General features: G+C 35.9%; 1 protein-coding gene across 6 annotated transcripts in view; it reads right to left on the bottom strand.

Moving 5' to 3' along the window:
• The window catches only part of TSHR (thyroid stimulating hormone receptor), a 159,016-nt gene that overhangs the window by 79,831 nt on the left and 62,777 nt on the right, over window positions 1-16,408 (bottom strand). The gene's annotated exons all lie outside the window — the stretch shown is intronic.

Here is a 16,408-nt window from a genome sequence, read left to right as displayed (position 1 = left end):
TTTCTTCCCTAACTTTTAAAATGTTATTAGCCTGATTAACATTATGAAAACAAGTAGGAAGAGTTTTCTTCCAAAGTACCTATTTCTCTTGAAATAAAGAGCAAAAATAATTGGCTGGAATGTGGCATCTAGCTAATTAAATTATAAACATAGCATGTTTATTTACAGAGCCTCTCTTCCATTTTCCCCAATATTTTTACTATAAGCTGAGGATCCTGGAGAATAAATTATTGTAACATGTAGATGCCTTGTTGATCCCTAGCTGACCCCAGATGCATGAGCCTTAAAACTTATGGAGGTTCATGGTTGTTTTGTTAGGCAGTAATTTTGTAGCTAGACTTAACTGATAAGTGGTTATTATCAACCTGTTTCTCTGTCCCCTCCCATAGGAGCAAGCAGCTGGATGTTCTTTCCATTGTCTGCATTTTCAAAAGCAAAACATTTATTCAAAGAATCTTTTAACATTGTGATTGCTGCTTTAAGAGCAGATGGGAGAGAAGGAAAGCAAATGATTGTGATTATTTGGCTAGAATATTTTATTTTACTTTCAGAGTAAATTTTGAATATTTGTGGAAAAGGAAAAATACATATCTAAGTATATATTCTGTTGACAAAAACATCAGGAAAGCTTCAAAGTGTTACACTATTGTCCAAAGAATTAGCATCAAAATAGTATTTATTTCATATGAAAATATACTAGGGACTGAAGGGACTCTGTTTTTTATTTGCTTTTGATGTTAATAACGAGAAGGCAGTGGTTATGTGCTCTAATATATAATGAAAAAACTCAGAAAATGAACCTCATACAAATAGTACCCATATTTACTATTAATGATGAAGGCATCACATACAACTCATTGGGGAAAAAAGTTTATAGTTTTATATCCTAAGTGAAGTATGTACATGTAGTAGTTAAACAAGTTGGCTTTAGCATATGGAAAGAATAACTATTTAATAATAAATATTTACAATAATAAATGTATTTTATAATAAATATTTAAGAGAGAATCAATATTTAAGCTGATGATGCAATTTAATTTATTTTTCTATGACTTACTTAACCAAGAATGATCAATGAGAGTATGACTTAGAATCAAATATTTACTTTGGGCCTTGCCAAATATCTGCATTTAGCAGATATAATGCAGAACTAGAAATGCATGTGAAGTGCCATTGATTGACTTGAAGATTTGCAGAATAGGATCTAGTTTTAAGGACTGTCTTTTTTGTTCTTGCAGTAGTAATGGGGGAGGGAAACCTGGTTAATGCTAACAAAGAGAACAGATAGTTCTCTATGTTCCAACAAGAAGAATTTGTGTCATTACATTTTTCACATGATTATAGGCTCATTTTACTGAAACTTTAGCAACATGTAAATCGAATCAACATTCCAACATTTTGTTTTGTACAAGTTCTCTGGAATCATAAATACATTGTATGTATGTGTGCACATGTGGGTGTGAGTTTTAGTTGATCAATGCTTCATTTTTCCCACTACAGCCCCTATTTATTAAAGAATGTAAAGTATGAATGGATGAGCATGATTGAATTTTACTGGGTTGAGGAGCATGGTTGATCTTGTTTGCCATGGCTAAGCTTGTGTGGGCCAGAAACACCAACTTCCCATTTGTGTGTCACATTTTTGGTCTCTTGGCAATCAGGCTAAGAATATTTTGTGATTCTGCATCAAGCTTGTTTGTTTAATATTCTCATTTGCATTTCAAAGGCCTCCTTTTGTATTAAATACTTGTGTCAATCAATCAACCAATATTTCACTGAGATGTGTCAAGTATGTAACACTGAACTAGTCAACATGACCATAGAATGTACTGGTAATAGAAAAAGAAATTGGCACAAATAATCCATATACTTAAATATTGTGAAATTGTGGATTATAAAATGGACAATATTAATATGACATTTGTCATTTGCCTACTGTTTTTACTTTGCTGAAAAGATTCTCATTGGTGAATTTGTTTAACTACAAATTAAATGGCATTTTAGTCAGTGTTCCTGCTGAATTATTTACAAATAATACAAAAATACCAGGTGATGCCTACAATTCAAGGTACAATATTAGAATATAACACCAGATTCCAAAGGCAGCTGTGAATCATCATTCTGGGACAGTTAATTTCCATTTGGGCTTTAACTTTGGTGATTTTAGACTTAGGAACTCAAGCAATGGCTTGACAGGTTTGGCTGTATGGAAATTATCCAGCTTAGGCCATCTGGGATAGAGTTTCTATACACGACACTTGGTTTAGTTCTCCAGATATATATATGAAATGAAACCTAAAACATGAAACCAGGAGCTAGTTCTTTGAAAAAATTAATGAAATTGATAAACATCTAGCCAGACTTATCAAAAGGAAAAGAGAAAGGACCCAAATAAATAAAATCACAAATGAGAGAGGAGAAGTAGCAACCAACACCACAGGAAAAAAAAACAATTATAAGAGTATATTATGAAAAACGATATGCCAACAAATTGGACAACTAGAAGAAATGGATAAATTCCTGGAGACATATAAACTACCAAAACTGAAACAGGTAGAAATAGAAAACTTGGACAGATAAGCAGCAAAGAAATTGAATCAGTAATCAAAACACTCCCAACAAACAAAAATCCAGGACCAGATGGTTTCACAGGCAAATTCTACCAAACGTTTAAAGAAGAGTTAATACCTATTCTTCTCAAAGTATTAAAAAAAAAAAAAAATAGAAAAGGAAGAAAAACTTCCAAATTCATTCTATAAGGCCAGTATTATCCTGATACCAAAACCAGATAAAGACACCACTAAAAAAGAGAACTACAGGCCAATATCCCTGATGAACATGAACATAGATACAAAAATTCTTAATAAAATGTTAGCAAACCAAATCCAACAATACATTAAAAAATCACTCACCACAATCAAGTGGGATTTATTCCTGGGTTGCAAGGGTGGTTCAATATTTGCAAATCAATCAACGTGATACCTGACATTAATAAAAGAAAGGATAAGAACCATATGATCATTTCAATATGATCATTTTTTTTTTTTTTTCAGAAAAAGCATTTGACAAAGTACAACATCCATTCATGATAAAAACCTCAACAAAGTAGGTTTAGCGGGAACATACCTCAACATAATAAAGGCCATCTATGAAAAACCCAGAGCTAATATCCTCAATGGGAAAAAACTGAGAGCTTTTTCTCTACGGTCAGGAACAAGACAGGGATGTCACTCTCACCACTTTTATTCAACATAGAACTGCAAGTCCTACCCACAGCAATCAGACATCAAAAAGAAATAAAAAGCATCCAAATCAGTAAGTAAGAAGTAAAACTTTCACTATTTGCAGATGACATGATACTATATATAGGAAACCTGAAAGACTCCACCAAAAAACTGCTAGAACTGATAAGCTAATTAAGTTGTACAAAATCAATATAGAGAAAAATGTTGCATTTCTATACACCAATAATGAAGCAGCAGAAAGAGAAATTAAGGATTTTTACAATCCTTATTCATTACAATCCATTTACAATTGCATCAAAACCAATAAGATATCCAGGAATAAACCTAACCGAAGATATGAAAGACCTGTACTCTGAAAACTATAAAACACTGATGAAAGAAATTGAAGATGAAACAAAGAAATGGAAAGACATTCCGTGCTCATGGATGGGAAGATATTGTTAAAATATCTATACTACCCAAGCAATGTACACATTCAAAGCATCCCTTTTAAAATACTAATAGCATTTTTCACAAAGCTAGAACAAATAATCCTAAAATTTGTATGTAACCACAAAAACCCCAAATAGCCAAAGCAACATTTAAAAAGAAAAGCAGAGCTGGAGGCATCACAATTCTGGAATTCAAGTTATATTATAAAATTGTAGTAATCAAAACAGAATGGTACTGGCACAAAAATAGACACATAGATCAGTGGAACAGAATAGAAAATCCAGAAATGAACCCACAAGTATATGGTCAATTAATCTTTGACAAAATAGGAGAGAATATCCAATGAGAAAACAAATGTTTCTTCAACAAATGGTGTTGGGAAAACTGGACCACTTTCTTACACCATAAACAAAAATAAATTCAAAATGGATTAAAGACCTAAATGTGAGAACTGGAACCATAAAAATCCTAGAAGAGAACACAGGCAGTAACTTCTTTGACATCATAGCAACTTCTTTCTCGATGTCTCCTGAGGCAAGTGAAACAAAATAAAAAATAAACTATTGGTACTACATCAAAATCAAAAGCTTCAGTACAGTGAAGGAAACAATCAACAAAACTAAAAGGCAACCTACTGAGTGGGAGAAGATATGTGCAAATGACATATCCAAAAAAGGACTCATATTCAAAATATGTAAAGAACTTATAAAACTCAACACCCAAAAAACGAATAATCCAGTTAAAAAATGGGCAGAAGACATAGACATTTTTCCAAAGAAGACATACAGATAATCAACATACACATGAAACAATATTCAACATCACTTATCATCAGAAAAATACAAATAAAAACTGCAATGAGATATTACCTCACACCTCTCAGAATGGCTAAAATCAACACAAGAAACAACAGGTGCTGGCGAAGATGTTGGAAAAAGGGGAATGCTCTGACTCTGTTAGTGGGAATGCAAACTGGTGCAGCCACTGTGGAAAACAGTATGGGGGTTCCTCAAAAAGTTAAAAATAGAACTACCCTAGGATCCAGCAGTTGCACTACTTGGTATTTATTTACCCAGAGAATACAAGAATACTAATTCAGGGCGCCTGGGTGGCTCAGTTGTTAAGCGTCTGCCTTCGGCTCAGGTCATGATCCCAGGGTCCTGGGATCGAGTCCCACATTGGGCTCCCTGCTCAGCGGGAAGCCTGCTTCTCCCTCTCCCACTCCCCCTGCTTGTGTTCCTGTTCTTGCTGTCTCTCTCTGTCATATAAAATAAATAAAATCTTAAAAAAAAAAAAAAGGAATACTAATTCAAAGGGATACATACCCCCTGATGTTTATGAGCATTATCTACAATGGCCAGATTATGGAAACAGCTCAAGTGCCTATCGCCTGATGAATGGATAAAGAAGATATACATACATATACATGCATTTATATATACACACATACATATACATCCACATACATTTACACACACACACACACACACACGGGAATATTAGCCATTAAAGAATGAAATCTTGACATTTGCAGCAATGTGGATGGAGCTAGAGAGTATTATGCTAAACAAAATGAGTCAGTCAGAGAAAGACAAATAGCATATGATTTCACTCATATGTGGAATTTAAGAAACAAAACAAATGAGCAAAGGGGATTAAAAAAAGGGAGAGAGAGAGGCAAACCAAGAAACAGACTCTTAACTATAGAGAACAAACTGATGGATTCGAGAGGGGAGGTGGGTGGTGGGGGATGGGTTAAATGGATGATGTGGATTAAGGAGTACACTTGTGATGAGCACTGGGTGGTATTTGGAAGTGTTGAATCACTATATTGTACAACAGAAACTAATATTACACTGTAGGCTAACTAACTGAAATTTAAATAAAAAAATAAAGTGTAACTGCTTTTTCAACAAACTTTAAAAAAATATATAGACTATCTCCATCATCCTAGAAAGTTCCCGTGTGCCCCTTTCCAATCATTAACTCCACCCATCTCAGAAGATAACCGCTGTTCTGAGTTCTGCCACCACAGATTGCTTCCTTATTAACTTCACATAAATGTAATTATACATTAGCCACCCTCTTCTGTCTGGCTTCTTTTGTTCAACGTGACGTTTTTGAGATTTGTCCATGTTGTTGTACCTATCAGTTATTCCTTTTATTACTAATTATGAATATGTGCACTTTGTTTATTCATTCTCCAGTTGATATTTTTCCAATTTGGGGCCATTAAGATTAAAGCTTCCATCCCCTCCAGCAACCCTCAATTTGTGTTTCCTATGATTAAGACTTTCTTATGGTTTGTCTCCCTCTTTGATTTCATCTTGTTTTATTTTTCCCTCCCTTCCCCTATGCTCCTCTGTTTTGTTTCTTAAATTCCACATATGAATGAAATCACATGATAACTGTCTTTCTCTGATTGACTTATTTCACTTAGCATAATATCCTCGAGTTCCATCCACATTGTTGCAAATGCAAAATTTCTTTTTTTAATTTAATTTAATTTTATTATGTTATGTTAGTCACCATACATCATTAGTTTTTGATGTAGTGATCCATGATTCATTGTTTTCGTATAACACCCAGTGCTCCATGCAGTACATGCACTCCTTAATACCAATCACTGGGCTAACCCATTCCCCCACCCCCCTCCCCTCTAAAACCCTCAGTTTGTTTCTCAGAGTCCATAGTCTCTCATGGTTCGTCTCCCCCTCCAATTCCCCCCCCTTCATTTTTCCTTTCCTTCTCCTAATGTCCTCCATGTTATTCCTCATGTTCCACAAATAAGTGAAACCATATGATAATTGACTTTCTCTGCTTGACTTATTTCACTTAGCATAATCTCCTCCAGTCCCTTCATCCATGTTGATGTAAAAGTTGGGTATTCATCCTTTCTGATGGCTGAGTAATATTCCATTGTATATATATGGACCACATCTTCTTTATCCATTCATCTGTTGAAGGGCATCTCGTCTCTTTCCAGTTTGGCTATTGCAGACATTGCTGCTATGAACATTGGGGTGCGTATGGCCCTTCTTTTCACTACATCTGTGTCTTTGGGGTAAATACCCAGGAGTGCAATTGCTGGGTCATAGGGTAGCTCTATTTTTAATTTTTTGAGGAGCCTCCACACTTTTCCAAAGTGGCTATACCAACTTGCATTCCCACCAACAGTGTAAGACGGTTCCCCTTTCTCCACAACCTCTCCAGCATTTGTTGTTTCTTGCCTTGTCAATTTTTGCCATTCTAACTGGTATAAGGTGGTATCTCAATGTGGTTTTGATTTGGATTTCCCTGATGGCTAATGATGATGAACATTTTTTCATGTGTCTGTTAGCTATTTGTATGTCTTCTTTTGAGAAGTGTCTGTTCACGTCTTCTGCCCATTTTTTGACTTTATTTGTTTTTTCGTGTTGAGTTTGAGAAGTTCTTTATAGATCTTGGAAATCACCGCTTTGTCTGTAGTGTCATTTGCAAATATTTTCTCCCATTCTGTGGGTTGCCTCTTTGTTTTGTTGACTGTTTCCTTTGCTGTGCAGAAGCTTTTTATCTTGATGAAGCCCCAAAAGTTCATTTTTGCTTTTGTTTCACTAGCTTTTGGAGATGTATCTTGAAAGAAGTTGCTGTGGCCAATGTCGAAGAGGTTACTGCCTATGTTCTCCTCTAGGATTTTGATGGATTCCAGTCTCGCATTGAGGTCTCTCATCCATTTTGAGTTTATCTTTGTGTATGGTGTTAGAGAATGGTCGAGTTCCATTCTTCTGTATATAGCTGTCCGATTTGTATGGAATCAGAAAAGACCCTGAATCGCCAAGGAAATGTTGAAAAAGAAAAACAAAGCTGGGGGCATCACGTTGCCCAATTTCAAGCTATATTACAAAGCAGTGATCACCAAGACAGCATGGTACTGGCACAAAAACAAACATATAGACCAATGGAACAGAATAGAGAGTCCAGATATGGACCCTCAACTCTATGGTCAAATAATGTTTGACAAAACAAGAAAAAATATGCAATGGAAAAAAGACAGTCTCTTTAATAAATGGTGCTGGGAAAATTGGACAGCTATATATGAGATTTCTTTTTTTGATGGGGCCGAATAATATTCCATTGTATCTATATACCACATCTTCTGTATCCATTCATCTGTTGATAGTCATCTGGGCTCTTTCCATAGTTTGGCTTTTGTGGACATTGCTGCTATAAACATTGGGGTGCAGGTCCCCCTTTGGATCACTATGTTTGTATCTTTGGAGTAAACACCTAGTAGTGCAATTGCTGGGTCATATTTTATATAGTTATAGTTTTTTTTTTAAAGATTTTATTTATTTATTTGAGAGAGAGAGAATGAGAGAGAGCACATGAGAAGGGGGGAGGGTCAGAGGGAGAAGCAGACTCCCTGCCGAGCAGGGAGCCTGATGCAGGACTTGATCCAGGGACTCCAGGATCATGACCTGAGCCGAAGGCAGTCGCTTAACCAACTGAGCCACCCAGGTGCTCTATTTTTAACTTTTTGAGTAATCTCCATACTATTTTTCAGAGTGGCTGCACCAGCTTGCATTCCCACCAGCAGAGTAAGAGGGTTCCCCTTTCTCCTCATCTCCTCATTCTCAGGCCTTTGGACTCAGACTGGAACCATACCATCAACTCTCCTGTATTTCCAGCTTTCTGACTGCAGATCTTAGGCTGCTCAGCCTCCAATATCACATGAGCCAATTCCTTATGGTAAAATCAATCTGTCTGTGTCTGTCTGTCTCTGGTCTCATTATATATGTATATACACCTCTTGATTCTATTTCTCTGGAGAGCCCAGACTAATAAAACGAGCATCTAAATTGAAAAAATAAACACCTACACAGCACTCACCATGCCAAGCACTATAAAACTGCATTACATTACTATTCATAACAGCCCTCTGAGTTAGGTAATATTGTTAACCCATTTTACAGATGATGATCAGAGATAGAGAGAGGTTAAATAACTTGGTGAAAGCCTCACAGTGGTATGAGAGCAGGTTTCAATGACAGGGGAAAAAGACCTCAGACTCTTTAGTGTACTCTACTGCAATTATGCAAAGTGTAAAATGTGGATAATAATACCTCCCACATAGGCTTGCTATGAAGATGTAATAACTTATTATTGGAAGCACTTAGAGAACAATGTTGGCCCATAGTGAACACTAGGTAAATGTTTTTGTTAAAGAAACAAAAACATACAAATCAGTTGGCCAATTATTAATTGATGATGAGAAATACAACTGTCATATGGACCAGAATATTCATGATGTCTATTTTTTCTTGTGGGCAGTCTACTGTGGGGAACCAAGACAAATTCAGAAGATCATTTGAAGGGCATGAAATCAATCAAAACAAGGAGATAAAATGGCTTTTTAATGTTCTCAGGCTAAGAGAGCCTAACATCTCCATTTCTTACAAGGAGTGACCTTGCCTGTGGAGTTTGACATCCACTAGTTTAAGCATCCACTGATTTAAGTTTCCTTTGTCCTGGACATTGACTAGATGAGAATTTCCACAATTCTCATCTCTGACCCCACTTTTTCTTGCCTTCAGTTGACCAATCTTCTGCCTGATGGATGTTGTCTTCAACTACATTGCAGAGGGCTATTCTATTTTCTCTGTGAGATTTTCTATATTTTTAATATGATCCATTATGTGTCACTTAAGAAATTTACTCTATATGTTTCATTTGTTTCTAATTTTCTAGTGAGCATTACAGTGCAGCCGCAATATCATTGGGAATATTTTATTAAGACCTATCCTTGGACTGTTGTTTAATTTGTGTTGTGTTCCTTTTAAAAGAAAAAAATGGAAATGATTTCCTTTAATACTTTTCTTCAGACCTTGTGGAACCCTTTAGGCTTTGAAGAACACTGTTTAAAACCTATGTGTTTGTCCAAAATCTCATTATTTTATGGATGAATAATCTGAAGAAAGTTTGAGTGACTTAAGTTCATATAATTAAGTAATAGCAGTCTGGTTTCCTATAAGCTTTTCATTATAAAGTATATGGTATTCTGAAGCTACATAACTATGGACAGATTCTTTCCTTTGCTATGAAGTTGTGACCCACATTTCAGAAATCAACATATATTTAGTACTACATATATGTTGAGGGCCTACCATGTTCTGGGCATCATGCATGGTGTGGGGAATGCTATAGTAAGCAAGTAAGATGAGGGTCCTACCTTCATGAAGCTGAGACCAGTGAGGGAACAAGACACTTTTAAAAACCCACTTAAATAACTATATTATCATTGTGTTAATGCTATGAAGGAAGAGTACAGATCTATGCAAGTGTATGACAAGTCCTCTCCAGGGAACTGATTTAAGCTGTGACCTAAGGCTGCAGCTGATAACAGAATCTGAAGGATTGGAAGTGTCAGTGAAGGAAACGGTGATGGATTGGGCTTTTGGAACCTCAACCAAAAAAGGGCAATATTAAGGTGAGGTGGATAGGAAAGTGAATTATATATTGCAAAATACTGAATGAATGTCAGAAATTATAATGTTTGAGGTCTTATGTAAAATGATGCTGTAAACATAGCTGGCATTCAGAATGTACTTCTAGATAAAAGCAGTTTGGTGAACACTTGTCATCTGTCCAGTGTTCTAAAAGTAGTTTTTTGTTTTTGTTTTCTTGTTTTCTTTTACAAATGGCAAGTGCAGGCTTTGGCAGAGGGTGACATTTTTTTTCCTGGTTCTTACATGCCAGTTGGAAGTTCATAAGTTCACTGTCTTTCATTAAAATTTCAAAGTATTGTCCGTGAATTTTATCCAGGGAGAAAATAATTTATTGGTTTAGGAACTTTTAAATCAGTTCCCAGTTTCAGATTAGGACAATGAGCTAGACATTCAAGAGATAGTATGCATATATTCATCATCTACATATTCTATTCAGAAATGTTGAGTAGTAAGGTCAAATATATATTTGGAGGAGGGGTGTGTATATATATATATGTATTATATGTTTGTTTTTGTTGTTGTTCCTGTTATGGAGAAGAAAAATAATTATATTTGAAAAATGACCAAAATGCAAGTTCTTTCCATTTCTAATTTGCATTTCAGGTGTTAACATTTTTGTATGAGTTAATTCTCCTTTTTGTGTTTGTGTTTCAACTGTTCTACATTGATTTAAAACCGCCTTCTTCCTACCTACCATCTCTATTGTTCTTCATTCATTTAAATAGATCCAGATTTCCATTTTGTATTGTTATCTTTCTGCCTAAAGAACTTCCTTTAATGTGGTGTGATTGCTTTTAGTGCAGGTCTGCTGGCAATGACTTCACTCAACTTTGTTTATCTGGAAAAGTCTTTATTTTGCCTTCAATATGGAAAGATACTTTCACAGGGCATAAAATTATAGGTTGACAGTTTTTTCCTTTTAGTAGTTAAAGATGTCATTCTGTTGCGTGAGAAACTGTGTAGTTTCTCTTTTTAAAATAGTCTCTATAGCCGATTTTCAGCAATTTGATTATAATGTGCCCTGATGTAGTTTTCTTTTTGTTTGTTCTTCTTGGGGTTCATTAGAGCTTCTTGGAATTGTAGGTTTAGAGTTTTTATCAAATTTGGAAAACTTTTGGTCATTACTGCTTCAAATATCTTTTTTTTCTGTTCCTTTTCTCTCTCATCTCCTTTTGGAATTCCAATTATGTATGTTAAATGACTCAATGGTTTGATACATTTGATTAATATAGTCTTCACTTCTTTATATCTTTTTTTCTCTCTGTGCTCAATTTTGGATAGTTTCTATTGCTAAGTCTTTGAGTTCTTGGTTTTTTTCCTTCTGTAGTGTTTAATATTATTAAGCCCATCCAGTTAATTTTTCTTTTTATATGTTATATTTTTAGCCATAGAAGTCTCACTTGGGTCTTCTTTATATCTTCCATTTCTCTCTTCATTATGATCATGTTTTCTTTTATTTTCTTGAGTTTATTTGGAAGACTTATAACAAATGTTTTAAAGTCATTGCCTGTTAATTCCATCATCTCTGTCATTCTGGGTCTGCTGCTATTAACTGATTTTACTCTTTATTATGGATATTTTCTTTCCTTTTTAAATTTTCATTCCTGTTACATAGAGAGATAAGATAATGTAGAAACTGCTACTGCAAAGAAAAAGGATTTACTGAGGTCCACTGTGGTAGTAAAAGATGGCCACAAATTTCCCTCTCTTTGAATTTGGGCTGGCCTTGGGTGCTTGGCCAAAGAATGTGGTAGAAGTAATATTGTTGAGGTTATATTAGAAGTCTTAGAGCTTCTGCCTGGGTCTCCTGGAATATTCTCTTTGAGAGCCCTGAATTTTCATAAAAGCAGTCTTGACTACCCTGAAATTATCACTTAGAGAAGCCACATGTAGCAGCTGAAGCCAAAGTCTCACCTGAGACCAGCATTTAGCCATCTCCATCAGGGTAGCAGAAATGTGCATGGAGCCAGCCATACCTATTTGTCATTTGAATACCATTGAGTAAACTCTTAGATGCCATAAGAATTATTCAGCTGTATCTTACCCCAATTCTTGACACACAATATTGTTAGATATAATAAAATGTTTTTTTTTAATTGAAGTATAGTTGACACACAATGTTACATTAGTTTCAGGTGTACAACACAGTAATTCAACAACTCCGTACTTACGCTCTGCTCACTACAAATGTAGCTACCGTCTGTCACTATACAGCACTATTACAATACCATTGGCTATATTCCCTGTGCTGTACCTTTTATGCCCATGACTTATTCATTCCATAACTGGAAGCTTGCACTTCCCATTCCCTTTCATCCAGTTTGCCATAAAATGGTTGTTTTAAACCTCAAATTTTTATGCAACAATAAATAACCAAAACACCTACTAGATGTTAGATATTGGGCTAGAATTTTTATATATATCACATAGTGCTCAGAGTAGCTACATCTGAACATAGTAGAGATAAAATTAGTAGAATTATATAATAAACACCTATAGAATGACGGAAGTTATGCTTTGAGCCCACCGTTCTCTTTTCCTCTATTATTTCTATTCTGGTTGTAATATTATTTGAAAACTTGGATAATAATAGGTTTTAAGAACTTGTAAGAGGCAATCTAGGGATAAGTCTTCTCCATATAGCATGTCAGTGTTTATTCTACCACCTGTGTTCCATCAGTACAATGGAGAAGAGACTCCAGCTGCCTTTTGACTAGACTGGTCTGTCTCAACTCTGCTAATAACTATCCATGACTTTAGGTAAATTATAAACTCTCTGAGCCTCAATGTTTTGTTCGTGTGTGGAGAAGAACATGTGTTTTTTCATTAATCCACAGGGTTGTAATGAGAATCAGGTAAAATGATCTAATTGAAATTAGATAGAAAATGTTATGGTTGTGATTATAATAATCTTAACAATTATTATAATTAACAAGCATTTAACTACTTATCTCAAAATATTTGCCCCCACCCCATCATAGGGATAAAGAAATGGTTTAAAGAGAACAGAAGTCTCTCATTTTCAAATTGAACTTTGATTTAGGAAATAGTGAAAGGTAGAGGTTGAAATTAGTTCAAAAAATAACTCAAGGCCCCCATGTGATCTAGGCTCACTGTGATGTCATTAAAAAAAAAAATACTGTTAAGTCAATAAAAGGAATTCCATTAAAGGAGAACCATTTGTAATCCTCACAACACATCTTTAAAAGTTCCTGCCTTCACTTCTCCTTCTTTCAAAGCCACTCTCTCTCTGATAAACCTCCAAAACTCTGTCAAATTTCTTCCTCCCTTTCTCTTTCTACCTCATTCTTTCTTAAAAATGTTGCATTATGCAAACTGATCTAGACTTACTGGTTATTTCTGCCTATTTATTTATTTTTTAGAGAGGGGGAGGGGCAGAGAGAAAGGAGGGGAAAGACAGAATCTTAAGCAGGCTTCATGCCCAGTGTGGAGCCTGATGCAGGGCTCGATCCCAGGACCCTGAGATAATGACCTGAGCAGAAACCAAGAGACAGACGCTTGACTACCCCTCTGCCTCCTTTTTAGATACTATCTTACTCTACCCATTTTCCTGATTTTGTATACAAATCATATAAGAAAGTGGCTTACAGAGAGCCTTCCTTGGGGGTAAGGAGGGAGGCAGAAGCTAATAAATATTGTCCCTGCAAACAATTTTACTTAAAAAATAACATTAAGATGATAATGATGCTTTCTTACAACAGTTTTAAAATGAACTACTTTTTATAAAGTGGCAAACAGCTCTTGAGAGTTTCATGAGACCCTCTATGGGGGAGGACAAAAACGAGTCACATAAAAATGGCCAAAAATTCATTTATTCCCCCATGAGATGATTTATAAGGTTTTGTTGTTACTTCAACCTTACCTACAACTTTTATTAGTATTATTACTGTAGCTGGTGTCCAATTAAGCATACTTGAGTTTGTTTGTGCACAAAAGAAAGTGCTATTAACATTGTCAAGACATCATACACCTTGGATGAGATCTTCTTTGTTGAAAACAGTCACCGGATTTCCCCATCTTAGTCCATGCTGCCCATAAGCAGGCCCTGAGGCAAGGATTTGTGTGCAAGTGATTTGCTAAGAAAGTGTTCCCCAGAGAAACTGGCTAAGTTGCAACCTCAGCAGAATCTACAGAGGAGCTCTGGAGTATGGATCAAGCCTTAGAGTTGTCCTAACTCAGAGTGGGGGCTTTCAGAGTCCTACTTCGGTCCTCTGTAAACTCCTCAAATCAGCTCCAGGTACTCCTCTAAGGGAGCAGGCATGATCTGCCAGAAGCAAAAGCATAATCAAGTTGGGAAGGGATTCATAGAAACAGTAAAAGGGACCTAGACTAATATGGATGGAGTACCACAGTGTCTGCTATTCCCCTCTAGGTTAATGCACAGGTAAGTAACATAGGAACAGATACTGGCAACTCCTTAGGTGCCTGCTGCTGGGCTAAGTGTTTTACATTCATTATTTTATGTAAACCTCACAGCACCCCTGTGACCTAGAGTATTCCCATTTCACAGCTAGGGAAACTGAGGTTCAGTAAGATTGAGTTTCTCAAATGAGTTGGCATAGATTTGAACCTAGGCCTGCTGAAGCTGTCTTGGAAATAGGTAAGAGAAACCCTTTTGTGGACTGATGAAGCTCTCTATTCCATTACCTTTTTGCTCAAAGGGCTGATTACTGAAGAAGATGTGAGACAGTTTATACAAGGATCAAGGTCTCCTGAGAAAGAAAGCTTTCACCCTTTCCCTCCTGAGATGTTACTAGAACATTTCTAAAGGATGGAGATGGTTCTCTGTGAAATCTACTGAAAGGAAAGACACCTAGGGGCTCCCTTGATGGACTCTGCTGAATGACAAGGCAATGGAGACTTCTGACCTAGACTCTGCATGCATTTAAACAATTGTGGCACTAATAGGAGTTCTGTGCAGAGTGGATCTGTGGCCGGGTCATCCCTTTTAATCTGGTCATTATGGAAATAATTACTTGTCATGAGAGTATGAGCTAAGACATTATAACTTGAGGCATCCAAACATGGACCTTGCTTGGCTGAATGTAAGATTTTCTTTCTTTGAAGACCCACTTCATCCCATGGAGGGATCTGGAAGAGTAATGGCTTTGTTGCGGCAGTGAGCTATTTCTACCTGCTCTTACGGAGCAAAACTGACTTTGTGAAAAAAGTCTCTGTGGATTTTCAATAATTTGGGGGCAAGATAGAGGACTAAACCAACTGTCTTCCCTCCTTCCAATACCCTAGAAATGAGACACTTGATGTTGATGTTTTGCACTCATGAAATTACCCTTTAGATTTCTAGCTTCCCTAACTACTCAGAAAATGAAATGAGTTTGGATTCATTTTTTCATTGAAATAGTAGTGGTGATGAATCAAAAAATAAATTATAACATAAAAGAGATTGTGTTTACCTGTTTTATTTTCTTTCAGACTATCTACTTGGAGAAAAGGAAGAGATTATAATTGTTATACTGTTTTCTTTCATTAGCCTAAAAGCATTTAAAAAGTATTCAATCTTTAAACACACATATGGTTTTTCTGATTGTTTCATGTGCTCCTTTATGTATACTAAAGTGAATATTTCAAAGTATCTGGACAAATCAAAAAACTGTTATTTAGTTGGCTACAATTTGTAACTAACTCCCAATTCTTTGGATTACCTGTAAAACTGTTCCCTGCTGCCTCACTCCAAATATGAGCAAAACAAACCTAAAGAATAGGCTCATTTGTGACAGCAAAAAGATAGATGATAGATAGATGGATAGATGATAGATAGATAGATAGATAGATAGATAGATGATAGATAGGTAATTGCAATGTCCAAAGACAACAGATTGGTTAAATAAATTATTATGGTACATCTATGGTACTATTCTGCCATTAAAATTTATTCAGAAGATGGGGCGCCTGGGTGGCTCAGTTGGTTAAGTGTCTGCCTTCGGCTCAGGTCATGATCCCAGGGTCCTAGGATCAAGCCCTGCGTCAGGCTGCCTGCTCAGCAGTCTGCTTCTCCCTCTCTCTGCCCCTTCCCCTGCTTGTGCTCTCTCTTGCTTACTCTCTCTCAAATAATAAAATCTTAAAAAAATTTCACCCAGATGTTGCATGAAAAGAACATGAGAAGGTGTTTAAAATTTAATATTATGTTAAAATGAACCAGTTACAAAAGAGCACATGCATTATAAAACTTTTTTTTTTTACATACGTTATACAAGAAAATTCTAA

Source organism: Mirounga angustirostris, unplaced genomic scaffold, assembly GCF_029215605.1.
Source record: "Mirounga angustirostris isolate CCGP_5_RB_7025 unplaced genomic scaffold, mMirAng1.0.hap1 SCAF_9, whole genome shotgun sequence".
Lineage (NCBI taxonomy): Eukaryota > Metazoa > Chordata > Mammalia > Carnivora > Phocidae > Mirounga > Mirounga angustirostris.
Note: the sequence above shows the minus strand (reverse complement) of the source record. Positions and strands in the feature narration are given on the sequence as shown.